We start from the raw sequence: 19,321 nt of genomic DNA on the forward strand, positions 1-19,321 counted from the left end.
CCTCGGAGGCGCGAGGGCAGAGGGAGGCGCAGTGGCCCGGGAGGGGGTCTCGCCTGACTCTGAGTCTGGGAAGCGCGGTAGCTCCCGTCATTGCGGCGAGGGCCGGGCCCACGGCCGCGCGCCCGCCGCCACCGCCGCCGCGGCCGCCTCCATGCTGCAGCTGCGGACGCAGTTCTTCCCGGCCGGGCGGCTGCCGTTGCCCAAACAGGCTGCCGCGGGGAGCCGGGGCGCGGGGCCTGCCCCGGTCGCAGGCTGGGACCTGGGCTGCCAGCCGCACGCCTGAGCTGCGGACTCGCCCCGGCGCGGCGGGCAGCGGGCGGGGCGCTGTGTGCAGCCGAGCGCAGGGAGTCGGCCAGCGTGTGCAGAGCGGCCCGAACTGAGGACTCGTGTGTGTGTGCGCGCGCGCGCGTGTGTGCGTGTGTTTGCGCGTGTTTTTCCTTTTCCCTAGAGGATGTGAATGGCTTCGCAGCTGGCTGCTCCCTTAGGATTCTTGACTGTGGAGCTCTGGGCTGTGAGCACAACCCACCCATATAATTCATTTTGCACGGTGGGTTTCTATCAAGAGAAAAAAGCGCAACTGGACGGGGGTGGGGCCGACCAAGGAAACCTTCTGGAAATGCACACACACATTCACAAGGGAGAGGAAGAATGAAAGACCTGAGGAGATTTTCATAACCTTCCTGCTGACCCTTCTGTTTTCCGAAAAGATTCTGGATCTTTTCTACCTTTTGAAGTCATCTTGGCATTTTTTTTTTTTTTTTTTTGTAAGCCGCTCTCCAGCTAGCTGTGTGTGTGTGTGTGTGCGCGCGCGCGCGCCTCTCTGATGCATTTGACTGTCTTTTATCCAACTGCCCAGAAGCAAATGTTGTTAACTCGTCGGTGCCCCCTCGATGCCCAGGTTCTCAAAGAGCAGGGAGGACGCCCAGACCCCTTTTCCCGGCTGGATTCGGAACCGCTGCCTTGCTGTGGACCCATGTGTGTGGATCGCTTTACGCAGAGACTTGGAAAGCGCCAGTATTAACTTGCTTCCAGGTACATCACAAGGTCACCAGAGGGTCTTGTAGCTGTCTTGTTTCCGCGCATCTAGACCTTCCTGTCTTGGCTAGAAGGATATTTATGTTTCGGTCCACATCATCTGGAGCCAAAAGTTCAGCCCTTCGAGCTGGTTTCTGTACAAACAAGGTAACAAGGATTGCTTTTCAAACTGCTTAACAAAATCCCCGACTCTTCCTCAGCCCTTTCCCGGCTCTCTCCTCCCCACCAAAATGTCACCAGCTCTTGAATTACGTGGATTTGGGTTGGAGGAGAACTTGAAGGAAACGTGATAAAAGGCGATGTCAAACCACTCTCTTTTCTGCCTGTGGTCCGGTGGGCATCAAAGCCGATCGTGAGAAGGACCAGTCCCCTCCTTGTTTCTCCCTCCCCGTGCTGTGCTGGATGTGCGTGTGCAAGAGTGAATGCGAGTGCGCGCGCGCCTGTGTGCGAGTGTATGAGTGTGTGTGTGTTTGAGTGTGTCTGTGTGTGCGTGCGCGGCCGCCCTGCCTCTGCCCGCTCCCCGGGCGCAGAAACGCGGGTTTCATGGGGCGATCACCGCGGATCCCCCACCCAGCGCGACCTGCAGGCAGCGGCGGCAGTGGCAGGAGCCGCCCTTCGGACTCCCTAGGATGCGGGTGCTGAGCTATGGCAAAGGGCAGCAAAGTGACGAGCGAGACCCGCGTACGACTGTGAAAGCCACCTGGAGCCACCTTGCCGGGATTGTACCTGCGGGCAGAAAGTCCTCCTACGACCGTCTTTTCCCCTAGAGGCACCAGGTAACAAGCAAACGACCACCCGCCTCACCCAGTTTCCTTCTGATCTTGTTTCTAGTGTCTTATCTGCATTGCAGGCTACTTTACTTATTAATGTTTCGAAAATCATTAGGAAGGGCTGGATATCCAAGGGCGCTTTGTGATGTTGCAATAAAATTTCTAGTAGGTGGGATATAAATCTATACCTGAGCACTTAATCTAGCAGTGAAAGCTAAGGGAATATGGATATGCTCCACCCTAAGTGATGATACTGGAAAGCTGGGCATGTTGAACCTGTCTGAAGATGCCAGAGATTAAAATTCCATTTTTCCTTCAGGCTATGTTTGCCACGGACCATTTGGTATCCAACCCTCCCCAGACTGTGGAGTGCGAGAGGGTGTTTGGTTTCCACCCATCATTTCAGGCAAGGATCGTTTTGACCCTTCTCTGCCTCTGGTGCCAGGTTGTTTTCCTTTCCTTATTGTGGAGGAGCTTGCCAGATCTTTTAGTAGTTGTAAATTACGCATCGGGAGACTTTAATCTGAAATGGAGTTTTCTTGGAACTTGCTTTGCTTGAAAGGGAATTCATTGTCACGGGCGTGTGTGCTGAGATATGGTATTTAACTGCGAGCGTTTGCTTAGATATGACAGAATGGATCCATGAAAGAAGTCATTTTTGTATCTAGAGGAGCAAGGCTAAAACCATAACCACCAACCCAATGCCATCCCCAGCTATATTGTCTCGGTTGTGGAGCTTGTGAGTGCGTGGTTTGTTTGGTTGGTTTGGGTTTGCTTGTTTCTGTATAATATGTATTTTGAAAATTCTTGCCAGTGCATTGATTTACAAGGAATAGGGTGGATTTGCGACTGCCTAATTAACATATTGGGTCTGATACGTTAAAACGGAGATTCCCATGGCTGGCAGAGTCAGAACAAATTTAGCGAACTTCCAAAGCCCCTTACCCTGCACCTTATTTCTCTCATTTCCTTTTTCCATCACCTCTGCGTCCCCCTGCAGAAATTTCATTCCTTTCTCGAGACCATTGGGATTAACAAGATAAAGCACTTGCAAAGTAGTCTCATCAATGTTTTATTCCATAGTGAAGGCGGTCTGAATAATTCAGCTAAGGAGTGCTCTCGTTTGTGTCCTGCTTTTGGTAGCTGCCTGCTGGGTGCACCCAGCGGAGAAGATTTGGCCCGGCCAAGTGCAAGGCGCCCTGCTCGTGGAGGCAGCCACTGGAGATGCGCCTAAGGTTTCTCTTTGCTAAAGCCGCTTAGAAAAGTGTCGGGGCGCTGCCTCTTTTTCTCTGCTTGCTGCGTATCTATAGATACCCATATGATGGCATTTGCAGACTATAAACTGGCCACTAGCTAGCTGCTCTCACTGTCCCTGCGCGTTGATATCCCTGACTCCTCTGGAGTCTGGGCGCTGCTGCTGCAGCCCTCGCAGGCTGGTGGTGCTACAAGGCCGTATATGCAGCGGGCTTGGGGGCTGGGCTCTGCCACTGCAGCTGCCAGGCCCTCGTGGACACTTTTTGGGGAGGGGCAGGAGAGCTCAGCAGGCCCCCTGGCAGACAGTAGGCGCATCATGGCTGAGGTGGCGGCCTGGATGTGAGAGGGAGGTGGAGAGAGACGCGTGGAGGGCAGTGAAGTCCTGCCTGACTTCTTGCGCCTGCAATCCTCCACCCCCTTGTAAATGAATATGCAAGAACATAGAAGGAAAGCTGGCTGCAAAAACGCCTTGATACTCAAATATTGCATGATTTCTCAGGATTCAAAACCTGAAACTAAGTGTGTTTATACTAGATTTCCATTTTTTCCTCTCTCTTTTCTCCCTTCTTGCTCTCCTGGATTTAATTAGGTCATTTATACTCCTGTTCTCTCTCCAGTTGGAATACCACTGAAAAGACAACTCCTCCTCCCCCCACTCCCGTGCCCAATAAACGTGAAGGCGGTGAGGGCCCCTCTTCAGATAGATTTGCTCTATAAGTTCCAGCTCTAGGGAGAACCAAGAAAGGATACAGAGGGTAACTCGACTTTAATAGTAAAGCAAGTCCACACTCTACTCTCTGAGACTCACAAAGAAAAGGGTACTGCCTGAATAAAAACTAAAAATAAGTGGGAATTTGGGAGGAATTAGGTGAGGGTTTTTCGTTTCTTTTATCTTCTTTTTAGGTTAGTGTATTTGTATTTCCCCCATCACTCAGCAAATCCTGGTCAGAAAACTGATTGGTGTGTACTAACAATCTCACAAAGACACTTCTTTGTCCCCCAGATTTCTCCAGAATATTATTACAACAGAAACTATATCATACTCATAATATTTGTTAGCAAATAAGGCATACCTCTTTAGAGGGTACTCAAGAAAGAAGGAATGCTGGTGCGGAATATAAGTACCTGGGAAAATTATGTGTTTTTTACATCTCCCTCCTCATTTCACTTCTCTCTGGCCTTTTCACTATTCTGCAGGTTAAGTCTTGTCTTTGTGTCCTCATCCTGAGGGAAGGCAAAACAAATGCATTAACTGATTGTTGAGTGCTTAGAAGCCTAAACGTAGATTATGGTGTGACTCATGTTTTAAAACGCCATTCACTTGTGCAGATGCGAGTTAGGTGGAATGTCAAAACCAAATAGGCCTCCTTGCACAGAGTTTTTTATATAGAAGTTACTTAAAAAATGGAGATTTCTGCCTCTCTTCCGTTCTCCCTTGTTGGAGTGACAGAGAGGTACACACCAGGTAGTTTGAAGATCTGAGTCCACTGACCTTGTACTTAGATGGAGCTGGCTTGTCTCCCTAATGGGTTAAGACTGTCAGGGGTTAATAGGAAATTTCCCACAAAATGTTCCTTCCTTTAGTCTCTCTTATGCTTACCAGCGAGAGGGGCAGAAAAATAGGGCAGTCAGGACACCCATGGGAACCAAGGTGAGCCTATAGGCAGGTGGGAAGAACTTGCCACTTGACTCCTGTCCCCCAGACCATTTCTTTTAGTCACTTTTTCCTTCTCTTTTTTCAAGAGGAGAATGACCTTGAGCAACACCAGTCCTCTGTCTTCACACACCTCTTTTCCTCTCCAAACATGTGATGTATATACGAATATACACACATATGTCTGTCTACTTCAATTTTGAAATATGAGATTCCTGTGTTTTGAGTGATTTGGGAGGGTTTATTAGGATGTCTCTTTGACTAATACAAGCCAGAGGTGAATTTTTTTTTCCCTTTTTTCTCATGAGGGGATAGCAAGAGCTGTGGTCACGTGAAGGAAAATTGTCCCACCTTTATCCCCTCTTCCATCATTTCTGTCTCCTCTGTCATTAAATGCATTCTTGGTGTTTAAGTGACCATCATGTGTTATATCTGCCTTTCATCTTTTTCCTGAATGACCATCAGTTCCCTTTTGTTCATTTAAACCGGTGTTCTGTTTCCTCTTGCTGCTTGAAGCACTTTACGCTTGGTAGTTTGGCTGAGTTTTCTAGCTGGTGAAATTAGGACCTCGCTTTCTGCTGATACTATTGCTGTGTTGTTTTGTGGTTGGGATGAGATGCTTGCAGATATCTAACAATGTCCCTGCCTCCACATAAAACTACCCTGTAATAAGCTCCATATCAAATCTATTCAGTAATTTTAAGAAAACATTACAATGAATAAGACTGCTAATAAATATGTGCCCATTTTGAGGTTGGAGGAAGACTACTTAAAACTTTCTAGTGGCTTAACTGGCTAATCTATTGACTGATCCCAGTGATTGTTATTTTTCATTTACTTAGGAAAGTAACATATTGACATTACTTTCAGAGTTTTGTGTATAGGGGAATCAGTTCTAACTTTTATGTTTTATTGAAGAATAAATATATAATTTAGGCCTTTAAATAAATAGGATATATGAGTAACAGGTAATTTTGCTACATCATTCCGCTGACATGCATGTGCATAGCTCTGCCTTATTAATAAACCTTGAAAGTGAGACTACTTATTATATTTCTACAGACCACATTTTTATTCCTGTGGCATCCTTCAATCAGTGAGGACTATTTAAACCCTAAGACAGTAATAATTTGTCCATTACATGGTGTGTGCATGGTGAAATCAAGAAGAATTATGTTTATCAGTATTGAAGCTATTCTGGTTGGAAGTGAACCATTTTTGTTATGCCCTATCAACATAAATTGTATGTTATTATGAAAACTCCAGTTTTGTATAACAAGAGATAGAAATATAAGAATTTAATTCAGAGTTAGTTAATGCCATTTTAAAGCTTTTCATCATGGTATTCTGATAGATACTGTTCTGACAGAATGCTTTTTACTGAACTATGACATAATTTAATACTAATTATGAAGATGGTTAGCAAGTGAGAGAAAATTATAATGGAATTACATGGTTACATAAATGCACTATCATCTTGCTGATACCAAGTAAACCACATGAAAGGGCTTTATTATTACACTACAAGCTATATCAGTAAGGTTTCTCAGAAATTGGCTTTGATGGCCTATTTTTATTAAGTTACAAACTTGGTCACATTGGGACGAAAATGTGAATTGATTAATTTGTGTCTTCCTAGATAATATATATCTTTTTATATAAGAAATCTGTCTAACCGTAAACCTCATGTTATTCTTTTCTTTGTGGGAGCATATATGCAATTCATTGCTTTAAAAAACCTTCCAAAGAAATATTTTGAATTTGATGTTATGAAGAACAATTGCAGAATTACCATCTGATATTGAATCTACTTTAGATTTTATAGCAGAAAGGGTCTAGAAAAGAAGTAATAAGATAAACATATAAAGTTGTAGGATCTTTTTATTTCCAACTCTGGAAACAGTTTCTGAATTCTTGGAAAAAGACAGAAAGAAAACGCTAATTAGCTCAATATATACTCAATTATAACTAGTGTATTTAACCAGAGATAGAAGCCAAAACAGAGTTGTTATATTACTCTATTCTTACTTTGCCCTGTGCAGCTCTTTTGAGGAAATACTAAAGAGACCTGAAGGATGCATTCTCAGTCGCTCCCTGCATTCCGTTCCCCATGTTGACTTCCCATTTCCTGTCTTGAAGTAGGTTTTTCATGAATCTTAGTGGTGTTGCTTCCAAAGTTATAGGATATTTGCATTAAAGTGATTTAGTACTGGGAACATATCAACTCTGTTATGAAAACTTTCTCTTCTTTGGAAATACAGGCTGTGGTATTTTCTTTTTTTTTTTTAAAGATTTTATTTATTTATTTGAGAGAGAGAACGAGAGAGAGCACATGAGAGGGGGGAGGGTCAGAGGGAGAAGCAGACTCCCTGCTTAGCAGGGAGCCCGATGCGGGACTCGATCTAGGGACTCGATCCAGGGACTCCAGGATCATGACCTGAGCCGAAGGCAGTCGCTTAACCAACTGAGCCACCCAGGCGCCCAGGCTGTGGTATTTTCTTAGTCATTACCTCTTTTTGTTATTTTTTCAATGGTATTAAAATTAGGTTATTAAATGATTTATGTGGATTTATTAGTGTTAAAGCATTTGTATTAACAACATTGGGGAGGGTATGTACTATGGTGAGCGCTGTGAATTGTGTAAGACTGTTGAATCACAGACCTGTACCTCTGAAACAAATAATACATTATATGTTAAAAAAAAAAAGAAGAAGAAGAAGATAACAGGAAGGGAAAAATGAAGGGGGGGAAATCGGAGGGAGAGACGAACCATGAGAGACTATGGACTCTGAGAAACAAACTGAGGGTTTCGGGGGGGATGGGTTAGCCTGGTGATGGGTATTAAAGAGGGCACGTTCTGCATGGAGCACTGGGTGTTATAGGCAAACAATGAATCATGGAACACTACATCAAAAACTAATGATGTAATGTATGGTGATTAACATAACATAATAAAATAAAATAAAATAAATGCATACTATTTACATGGCAATAGTGAACGCTGCATAGAGGAGTACATACGCTTTTTTCTACATGGATACTGTTATATCACTACTATTCACAAATATTTTAATTTCACGTGTCTCATTTAATAGAAATGTGCCTACCTTTACATTGAAATTTAAGGGTTATTTATAAGAATTATGTAGGATATTTGCCATTCATTGACTGTTCAAATGTCAGGCACTTTAACAACCTATAACGAGACATTGAATCCTGACTTCAAGGAACTTATTGTCTTAGTAACAGGAAAGATGTAAACAAATACATAAGCTTGAAAGTAACTGATATTTTTTTTCTATTCTATTTTGATATTTTTTGCTTTGTAGTAAAAGAGAAGAGGACATTTGGAAATTGTTACTGTGTTTTATGGAGGTTGATGTTGTGCAGTAGTTAGAAGCATGAACTTTGGGATTTCACAAACCTATGTTTTAGGCTTATGTAACCTTGAGCAAGTCTTGTAACCTCTCTCAGCCTTAGTGTCCTCACCTATAAGATGAAGCTAATAATAAAAGACACTTAACTGCTATCATTACCATCATCATTATCATTTCATTATTAGCTATCCTGAGGGTAAATGAGAAAACTAAAGGGGTAGTAATTGGATGATGTCAAAGCCTATGCTTGGGATCCTAGACCCTCAGGGCTCCAGGGAATGCTAAAGCTCATCCAAACCAAGCACCACACAGTCCACTCTCTTCAGAAACCAAGCAGATGTAAATGTAAAAATGTAAATGTAGTGTAAAAAAACAAAACAAAACAAAACAGGAAATCTGGCTGGGTTAAAGAAATTATAGGTTGAAGGATCTTTGGTACACTGGTGAGTGCATGATTTACCCAAGACATTCAAATTTAAATTCATTTTACCCCTTGATGGGTCTGGCATCATAAACTCTCTGGGTTACTCTGACTTCTGTTCAAATTTAAATTTTATCTAAAGCATCCCTGCCAAGTGGTCATCTTGACTAAGCTTGAGTATCTTCAGTTATTCTAAAATCACTCCACCTAAACTGGATTATTCCATTCTTGTATAGGCATATTACAAATTTATTTTTGGAGTTGAGCCGAACATCTGACATCCTTGGCTTGTAATTAATTTTAATATGGGAGGAGGGACACACAATAAGTCTAATTCCCAATGACAGTACCTCAAATATTTAAACTGGGTTACTTGAGATCCCCAATCCATGATTGCTTTGTTTATGATGAAACATAAATCAACCTGGGTGCCTGGGTGGCTCAGTTGGTTAAGCGTCAGCCTTTGGCTCAGGCCATGACAGGAGTCCTGGATAGAGCCCCACATCAGGGTCCCTGCTCAGCTTCTCCCTGCTTCTCCCTCTGGCCCTCCCAGCTCTCATCCTTTCTCTCTCAAATAAATAAATAAAATCTTTAACAGAAAAATAATAAAATAAATAAACATAACTAGACCTAAACTGATTTGGGACAGTTTTCTATGTGTCATGATTTCAAGGCCTTTACCTTTTATACTCAATAAATGTTATCTATCATATGTCTTTATCACTACCTCCAGTTTGTTTTTCTCACCTTACATGGAAGTGTGATAGCCACTCCAGCAAACCACGCGGGTTGACTAGCGTAGCATTGAGCAGAACCATTATTTCCTTGCTTTTGGAACAAGGAAAGCAGATACATGCTATGCTGTAATCGTCTATCCAGCACTCATGTCACACTACCTATTTGATCAATGCCTTCTCTCCTTTTGAGCCCGAACAAGGCATTGGAGTCCTTAACATCTACCTCTAAGATGCTACAACTCATCAATCCACGTTCTGTCACGAGATTAAAATTATTTGCCATTCTGAGTCTAGACACTAGTGAAGATATCTGAGATTGGGGCGCCTGGCTGGCTCAAATGGTTGGGCGTCTGCCTTCGGCTCAGGTCATGATCTCCAGGTCCTGGGATCGAGCCCCATGTTGCAGCTCCCAACTCAGTGGGGAGTCTGCTTCTCCCTATCTCTCTGCCTCTCCCCCCTGCTTGTGCTTTCTCTGTCTCTGTCTCTCTCTCTCAAATGAATAAAATCTTAAAAAAAAAAAAAGATATCTGAGATCACTTTCACATCATATTTCTCAGCCTATCATCATATGATTTGCTCATAATGGTCAAATTACTTAATTCTTTTCCACTAAATATTGAGAGAAAAAGTAACATAAATATTATAGTAGTATTCGTAATGTATATGAGAAACAATGAAATGGAGCAAGATAAGAAGAGTAGATTTTCATCTTATCCTAAGGTGATGGAAGTATCTGGCTGCATCTTGGGCTCTCTGATCTAGAAAAGAATGACTCAAGGCTTCTTTGATTCTTTTAAAAACATTTATTCATCATTTAATGCATGCTTCCCTATTCTGCTAAGTAACTGTTTCTCCTTTGAGATACAAAAGCCAAATGGCGTAGAAGCCACTCTGGGGAAACTGTGATCTGGAGTGAGAAACAAATATTCTCTCAGAGACACAACCCTAGTCCTGAGTTAGTCTTGATGATACTCTTACGTCTTTGCGTCTTAATTTACCCTTAAACCTAGATGATACTGATTTCTAGACTATTTACCAAGTCAGTTTGTGTTACCTCCTCCATAATGGAATAAAATTACCTCATATGGAGGCTCCCAGCAGTTTCTCCAGCCTCCATATGAGGTCACCCGATTTCTAATAAGGGGAAAATAATCTGAATACAGAAGGAAATAACAGTAAAACTCCCTTTGTCTGGCATCCTTGCAGGATGAGTCTTCAACTCATATATCAACATTCTCCATAGCCTTGAATGTTATTCTTTTTAGGCATCATGTTTAAAATGTTTCTTTCAAAAGTTTTACTTTTAATGCCAATGCTAATAGTTATTAAAATTGACTCACTAATTCTAAATAGTTAACCGTTTCTTAACTATTTCAGGTCTTTGTTGTATATGTTAGTGATTGTGGAAAGCCCTTAGGAACCAATGGCATGTTTAAGGCAGTTTGTATTGATATGATAATTTCCCCAACTTCTTTTCTTTCCTGTCTGTGTATGATTTTTCATTGATTTTTTTTTTAATTTCCTTGCTCTCACATAGCAAACTGTTTCAGTGGGTGTGTTTTCTTTTTTAACTCAGTGATGGGAACTTATCAACAAAATGACAAGATTGTTAGCTATCTTTGTGAACTAAGAGCCTGAGGATGAATAACATTCCAAGACCTCCTCTGCTAAGGAAAGCGGGAGTTTTCCTTCATGTAGTTTATATGGAAAGTACTGAAAAATTCTAATATATCTTGGATAATAAATATAATAGATGATGATCTCATCATAAGTAAATTTTCTGAGATATTCTCTGTGCCAGGCACTGTTGGTTTTTACTTTCTTCTAATCCTACCTACAACTTAGGTGTTATTATATTCCTTTTTTTGGAGGAGCAAGTTGAGGCTGAGGGCAGTTAACTTACTTGTCCAAGATTATATGACTAATAGATGATAGGGCTAAAATACAAATTCAAATACTTCTGATTCTAAAAAGGCTGTATCTGCTGTACTTAGGAGACATCCATTTTCAGCTGCCTCTTAAAGCTGTTTTCTGTTGACTTACATAAATGTGTTTTTAACCTTCATCAAGGAGTAGGGCCATCCTCTGGATATGTACCTTATTCTTAATTTCTTTTCCTTTATGGTACTCTGTGAATTACCATATTTTATATCTGGAAGTTTATGAAAGACTTTATGGTTACTGATTAGGGGATTTGGTAGCTATTTGTTTGGAGAAATGTTTGATCCTGGGTCTGGGATATAAGTATATCTTAAATGTTTTTTGCGAAACTAGACTGTGTGATTTTGGGTGATTTACTCTTTCTAATTTCCAATTCCCATCTGCAAAAGTGTATTGCAAGCCAGTGTAAACTAGCTGGTATATCTTAAGTAATTAATAAATAATTGTTCCCTGTAGCACTTTTCCTAGTACAGAAGAATCAGAGAATTCTGTAAATGTTAGGATCAAGTGGAACTTGGAGATCATTAATGATCATTTATCATTAAAATGTTTGCATTTGTCTAATTGTGCTCTGCATTCCACTTACCTCTTATTCCCATTACTATGTTATTTGTGCAGCTGTTATTGTCATTAATGAGTGCTTCAGTCTATACCTCCAGTTACCTCCTTCCTTTGAGACAGGGCCAGAAAAAAAAGTCAAATAACAAATTCATTTTGTCGTCTTGAATCCAGATTTCTATGCTGTTATTTCAATGACAGAGGGGCCTGACAGTCAGCCAAAATCTGATGCTTAAGCATAGATATATTTGTTGGCAGAACAGACCATTTCTAGATTAAGCCCTGTAGTGTGTGCCCATCTGTGATTTACTTTCTTACTTCCTCTGGTGAACTCAATATGGCCACAAATTCATTACAGGTATTCCCATCAAGAGTAGATGTCTATTTGCCTTCCCCCTGAATCTGGACTTGCCTTGCAACTTGCTTTGGCAGGAAGTGGCAGATGTGGTATATCTTCCAAGCTGAATCCTCCAGAGATCATATACCCCTCACTCTTGCCCTCCTGGAAAAAAAATGTTACTATCATGTGAAGAAGGGTCCCCTGCTGGAAACAAGTGGCCCGGCTGACAGCCAGCACCAGTGGCAAGACATGCGAATGAGGCCTCCTTTCAGCAACCACATATAATTGAGCTTCCAGGTAATTATAGTCACAGGAATGACCACAAATGAGACCGGCAGAAGAACTAGCTCAAATTGATGACTTACAAATCATGAACAAATAAAATGCTTATTATTTTAATCCACTAAGTTATGGGGCAGGAATAGATAACTGAGACACACCTTTGGGTAATGGGATATAGCCAGCCATTATGCCTATTTTGGAAGACAAACCTGTCTCTTTCCCCACCCCTCCTTTAAAAATATTCGCCTGGGTGGCTCAGTTGGTTAAAGCGACTGCCTTCGGCTCAGGTCAAGATCCTGGAGTCCCTGGATCGAGTCCCGCATCGGGCTCCCTGCTCGGCAGGGAGTCTGCTTCTCCCTCTGACCCTCCCCCCTCTCATGTGCTTGCTCTCTCTCATTCTCTCTCTCTCAAATAAATAAATAAAATCTTTAAAAAAAATATTTGTTTATTTATTTGAGAGAGAGAGAGAAGGCTCACGCGAGTAGGGGGAGGAGTAGAAGGGGAGGGAGAGAAGCAGACTCCCTGCTGAGTGTGGAACCCCAGGTGGGGTTCCATCTCAGAACACTGAGATCATGACCTCAGCCAAAACCAAGAATCAGATGCTTAACTGACTGCACCACCCAGGTGCCCTTCCCCACTCCCTTTTTTATACTTTCAAAAAAATATTTGTTACATATCTACAAGATCTAGGCATGCTGCCCCATACCTATGGATTCTTGGACTTTTGAAAAAGAATACATTCCTTTCTTAAACTTCTGGAAGTATTTGCTGATTCCTCAAATGCCTCAAATTTCCTCAAAACTCCCTTTCCTAACGTGTTTCTTAACATGGCTGAATGTATTTGGGAATTAATTTTGATTTGCCTATTTACTACTGTACCTATTTATCACTGCATTAGAGAAGCTTCTCTGAAAGGGCTGTCCTCTTATGCTAGAGATCATGCTATTCACCTAAAGTCCAAGGGAGAATTTGTCTTTGTTTCTCTAAGTTGCTTTTTGGGCTTGGTTTGGTTCAGAATTCCTCCAAGATTTTATGTTACCTTCTAATTATGTTTCAGTGACTCATATTTACTATTCATTTCTTCTGTAAATTGAATCTAGATTGCACAATTACTTTATTCTGGGACTTTATACACCCTCATTTTATTTAATAATGTTCTCATTTATGTATCAAATTATTCTAAAGGCATTTGACATACTGTTACAGGTATAATAAGGTGCAGGGTGTAGACCATGGGGCAGTATAATTATAATGGCTTCATAACTTTCTGATTATTATTTATTTGTAAAAAATACATAGTTACAAAATGAATGCAGTCCAATTCAGTGTTTTTACTTTTAGTTAAAGAGAAACATTTGTGAGAGGATGCATAGGAATGCAAGTCAAGTTCACATAAATATTTTCTATGGAGGTGTTGCCCAATGAATTTGAAAGTCTCCCTGGAATATATCAAATATGAACTATTTTATTTACATTTTCTTATTGCTATATCTTTCTGTGATTTTAGAGTTTAATATAAGGTAGGTAATGTATGTTGTACTAATCATTTGAAATTTCTGCTAGTGAATACTAAAATAGCCAAGTACATATTCCATCTGCTGCATGTTGCAATGTACATAAAGATTTATTTTCTTAGCATGATATGTATCAATTTCCAGGATCCCATCTACAGACTCCAGAGTGAGTATGGTGTCTCAGCATGTCCCTTCAGTGGCCACCAAACTTGTAGGGGAGGAAAAATAATTTTCCCTCTACCCTTCAAGATTCTTGGCTAAACTCCCCACCCCCTGCCTCATAATAAAAATACAGATAAACAGGAGAAAAACAGAAATTTAACAACATGTATACCTCCTGTATACATAGAAGATACCCAGAAAAACTGAATAACTCCTCTAAATGGCCCAAGCCATCACTTTATTTATTTTTTTAAAGATCTTATTTATTTATTTGACAGAGAGAGACACAGCGAAAGAGGGAACACAAGCAGGGGGAGTGAGAGAGGGAGAAGCAGGCTTCCTGCTGAGCAGGGAGCCCGATGTGGGGCTGGATCCCAGGACCCCGGGATCATGACCTGAACCGAAGGCAGACGCTTAACGACTGAGCCACTCAGGCACCCAAGCCATCACCTTAAATACCATCTCCAACTAAAGACCCCCCCCCAAAAAAAAGATATTAGAGGGGAGGGGAAACCAGTTGGGGGAGATTACCAGACAAAACACAATAATGGTTGTTATGGGTATGGTTGATATGTAGATTGTGCCTCTTCCACTATTGATAAGAATTTTTAGAGAATTAGTTAATCCTCCTCTCCCTGGTACAGAAAAGAAGACACCCTTACAAATGGAGACTTCTCTTATAAATTTGAATGTCTGTTACAAAAGGGTGACTTCTACTTGGTTTTTAGAGCCTTTCCTGAGTCTACTATTTCTTAAAAGTAATCAACCTAAATTAATCTTTATGCCAAAGAGGCTTATTTTGGGGTGACAAATTCTCCCCTTGCTTTAAGATTTCTTAGCAAGTTTTGTTATTTTGTGGCAACAAATTAAAAGTGGTCAAGCCATCATCCCACTATAAAATCTTTAAAATGAATGGCTTTACAGGCACCCAGCTGGCTCAGTCGGTGGAGCATGCAATGCCTGATCCTCAGGGTTGTGGGTTCCAGCCTCAAGTTGGGTGCAGAGATTACTTAAGAATAAAATCTTGTAAAAAATAAATAAAAAGTAAAAGATTAATAAAATGAATGGCTCTAATAGAATTTAGCTAAAGAAAATTGCATCTGTCTATTAATCATGGAGAAGTTAAATAACACCTGTAATATATACGTAAGTCAGACTTCATTTTACTATAATAAAACAGTAAGAGACTATTCATACACAAACACACATAAATTGTTTATTTTTATCAAATACCAAATCGTTATTAATATGCAGGCTATATATTGTACTGCTAGCAATTATCACACTTTAAAAGAAGAATGTGAATAAATCCTTGGATACATGGTTGTAGAAAAATAATCATCTTTTATTCATTGTCAAATAACGTGTAGTAAAATTATAAGAAAGAAAATCACAATGACTGAATTTAAATATAAATTTTAAAAGTCTCAGGTAGCTTCTTTTTCTTTTTCTCTTTGTAAAGCAGAGATCACACAGATCCTGAATAATTGTAACTTTGCATTTGTTTTCATGGTGTTTTTCAGCCTTCTGAAGTGTAGCATTCTCCATTATGATTTATGCATTTCTTAAAATTGTGCACTTTTTTGGGTAAGACTAAATCCGTATTTTCTGACCAACTTTCTTTCTACTATAATTTAATTTAAATGTTATAGGCCGTAATAATGAACTGAGTTTTAACTGGGACAGGCCATCATTTTGTACTGATTCTCTGGTAGGCTTTCAGTTGAAAGAAGGAAGTTATAAACCCCTGGCTTGGGGTGAGCCGGGTCAGTTTGAGAGACACTGCTTCAGCATAGGGTCAGCCCAACTGTTCAAACTCAGCCTTCCATCTCCTTAAAGGCTCATTGCTGTTCCCTCAGGACTGCAGTGTTCCTATGGTCATTAAATAAAGAAACCTCCATTTGAAAAATAAAATGGCTAAAATTAATACCTGTGGGGATTTTGAAAAAAATGCCTGTGTGTTTGAGTTCCTATTAAGTGGTCCATCAGAGAAGTAATCAAACACACCTGTGTTTTTTAGGGAACTCCAACATAATGCAGTTACTGGTATAGGGACCCTCTATTAAATGGTTTTAATAATCAATTTTCAGTGTCTTTATTATAAAATTCATAAAGAAAAAATGTAGCTCTCACTCTCTAGCCTTAATTGGTAACTGTAAGCAATATGTACTCATATTTTTTTTAAGATTTTATTTTTAAGTAATCTCTACACCCAAAATGGGGCTCAAACTCACAACCCCGAGATAAAAAATCACATGATCCACTGACTCAGCCAGGCAGGTACCCCCAATATCTACTCATATTTCTATTATATTTTCATTTCCCTGGGCAGGCTTCTTAAGGTATCATCCATTCTTTAAAGGTTGGATATTTGCCTTCATTTTAGTTTATTTCAATATAGTAGAGATAGAAACATCCCTTTTGTAGTCAGTTTTGGCTAGCATACCCTAAAATTTACTAACTAATTATAGTGAAATCACAACTCTGCATTCTTCGTTGAGAAGTTGGTGGCAGCCTGTGAAGAAAATAATGTAGTGTGGTTAGCCAATATTCCTGTTTCCTCTAGTGGAATGTGACTAGTTTAATCAATTATATAGGCACAAGAAGTTCCTAAATTACCAATAAGGAAATGGTTCCTGGCCACTATATGTAAAATATTTTAATATCAAATATCTCTAGCTTCATCTAGCCAAGGTTTGAAATAATTTTGTTGGGGAGCAAGAATTTCCTGTCCTCTTCTAGGTCCTTCCAGCTGGACTGAGAATCAAATTGACATGAGACAGATTAACAGGAGAAAATCAAATTTAATGTTGTATGTACCAGGAATTCACACAGACATGGAAATTCCAAAGACAGCCAGGCAAAATGAGGTATATATGTCATTTTGAACTAGGGAGAAAGGGTAGAGGTGTGGAACCTCAGAGGGAAGGAATGCAATTCACATAGCACTAATAAGAAGAGCAGATGTTTGGTAATCAGATATTTTCCCTGCCATATCGGTGAGTCACTCAGATAAAAATAATCTTTGGTAATAACCTCTATTCTGGGAAAGACCTCCAATTTAGATTCTTTTGTGTAGTTAAAGGAAGGACAAAATTTTCTCTTGAGCCCTCCGGGTCTGCCTTCAGCTCAAAATAGTCCACATGCTGAAGTGGCGTATTTTGAGGGAACCTCAAGAAAAAAAAAAAAAAAAAAAAGCATATTTTGTAATTTTAAGTATAGTCCAAGACATTGCACTTTTAATCAGTCAGTGTGGACTGAAATTTGAATGACTGGTTAGTTTTCCTGCAGTTAATCCTTTTGTGGAAGTATCATTGCTATTATTTAATTAAAATCAACACTAGATTGTTCATAATTGTGAACAAGGAGAATGTGATGTAACCTCTTTGCAACCTCTTCAGGTGATTCTATAGAGGAAAAAACATTGAGCTAGATGGTTATCAGCAAAAATAGAATATAGCAAAAGATATAAAAATAGCACTCTCTTCCCTGTCTTTTTCAATCTGAGCAGAGCACTCATTGTATGATTCTGCATGAAATCTGCAAAGTGCTGAGACTCACTTTTAATTGAGGTAACCCTGAGCTTTTTGAAGTATAACCAGTGACAGACCAAAGTGACATTTTGATTAAACAGTGGTTGAATTATGAAGTCTTGTTACTCTCCATCACTGCTGGCAACTTTAATTGGAGTATAAGGTCCAACTAAAGGTAAAACAACAAAGCAAAAACAAAGGAACAAATAACAGAATCATGGTACCTTTTTATATCAGTTCTCTCACAGTTCACACATATACAGACTTATAATTTTCTTCATTTTTTCTTTTGTTCTTTTGTTTGAATCAATAAAGAATGTCCTTCTGATTCTTTTTTCCTTTTTTGTTTGTCTTAGTTCTAAAAATTGGCTAATTCCAGATAAAAGATCTTAATTACAGTTTATTCAGTCGCCAGTTTAATTTTTAATGAAGCACCTCTAAGGATATACTCTTTGCTAGTATTTGCATTCAAATTTTCCTAAGATATAGATTGCTGTATTATCTTCATCATGATTAAGTGATGGATACTTAGAGATACATTAATGAATCAGAGAGGAGAGTACAATTGCAGAGTGCTTTTCGTTACAGAGTACTTCAGTGTTGTTAAAGGATAGGATCAAAGTATGGCTTTGAAATTTATCTCGCAGATGTAGTTATGCAGGTCAAAGGTACATTACAAGAAAGTTTATTGCAGTGTGATTTATAATAGCAAAAACATATTTTATAAAATACTGTACAGCCTAAGTATTTATCAATAATGGGCAGGTTTCTTAACGAAATATTGTGCTGCTCTTTAAATAACTGAAATAGATCTATATTTGTTGATAAAGAAAGCGGTCCAATATATATGGTTACATAAGAATAGAAGTTATGGGGTCTATAAAAAATATACCTACATGTATTCAGATGCACATAAATGCATATTTATAAATTAACATTCTTTGGAAGTATACATACACACAAAAAAGTAGATGGTGGTTTCCTCCAGGTAGGAGGGTCAAATGATTTTCAATTTTATCCTTTTATAGACCTTGACACTTTTTTGCTTTGTACGTGTAATAATTCATAATAATAAAAAGCTTAAATATAGGGTTTAAATAGCCATTATTGTTATAGATCAAATAAAATTAAAAATGAATATTCTAAATAATGAAACTACATGCTAGATGTTATATATTGGATAAGTCAACAAAAATATCAATATTTACAAATTTATTTTTTTAAATAAATTGTAGAAATTTAGCAACCAAGCTTATCTAGAATATTGTTTGCACTGTTTAAAACAAACTGAATATCTGCCTCTTAAAGAGCATTTCCTTAACAATATGAAATACCAAACAGTGCTCAATTGCTTCAGAGTTCCTTCTCTGCCTTATATTGCAACTTTTTAAAGGAAAACTATTTATAAAACTTAAATATTTAATTTAATCTAAAGTAATAGGTAAATTTCACTTCCATGATAAAGGATGTTTCATTCTGGGTTTTATTTAAGTTCACAACTCTATGTTTCTGGAGATTGGAGTTTTGAGTTAGCATTGGAAGTATACATACACACAAAAAAGTAGATGGTGGTTTCCTCCAGGTAGGAGGGTCAAATGATTTTCAATTTTATCCTTTTATAGACCTTGACACTTTTTTGCTTTGTACATGTAATAATTCATTGGACAACCAGCACAAAGTTGGCCCTGAAAGGTGAAAGATGGATAGATGAAAGATTGGATCTTTAAATCAAAAAAGAATTAA

General features: G+C 39.4%; 1 protein-coding gene across 1 annotated transcript in view; it reads left to right on the forward strand.

Moving 5' to 3' along the window:
• The first annotated feature begins 784 nt into the window (after positions 1-784).
• Positions 785-19,321, forward strand: part of LRFN5 (leucine rich repeat and fibronectin type III domain containing 5) — a 252,068-nt gene continuing 233,531 nt past the window's right edge. Inside the window, exon 1 of the mRNA XM_045900762.3 lies at positions 785-1,811. The gene's annotated coding sequence lies outside the window, so the exon portion shown is untranslated. The remainder of the gene's footprint in view (positions 1,812-19,321) is intronic.

The sequence above is a fragment of the Mirounga angustirostris genome, unplaced genomic scaffold (assembly GCF_029215605.1).
Source record: "Mirounga angustirostris isolate CCGP_5_RB_7025 unplaced genomic scaffold, mMirAng1.0.hap1 SCAF_9, whole genome shotgun sequence".
Classification (NCBI taxonomy): Eukaryota; Metazoa; Chordata; class Mammalia; order Carnivora; family Phocidae; genus Mirounga; species Mirounga angustirostris.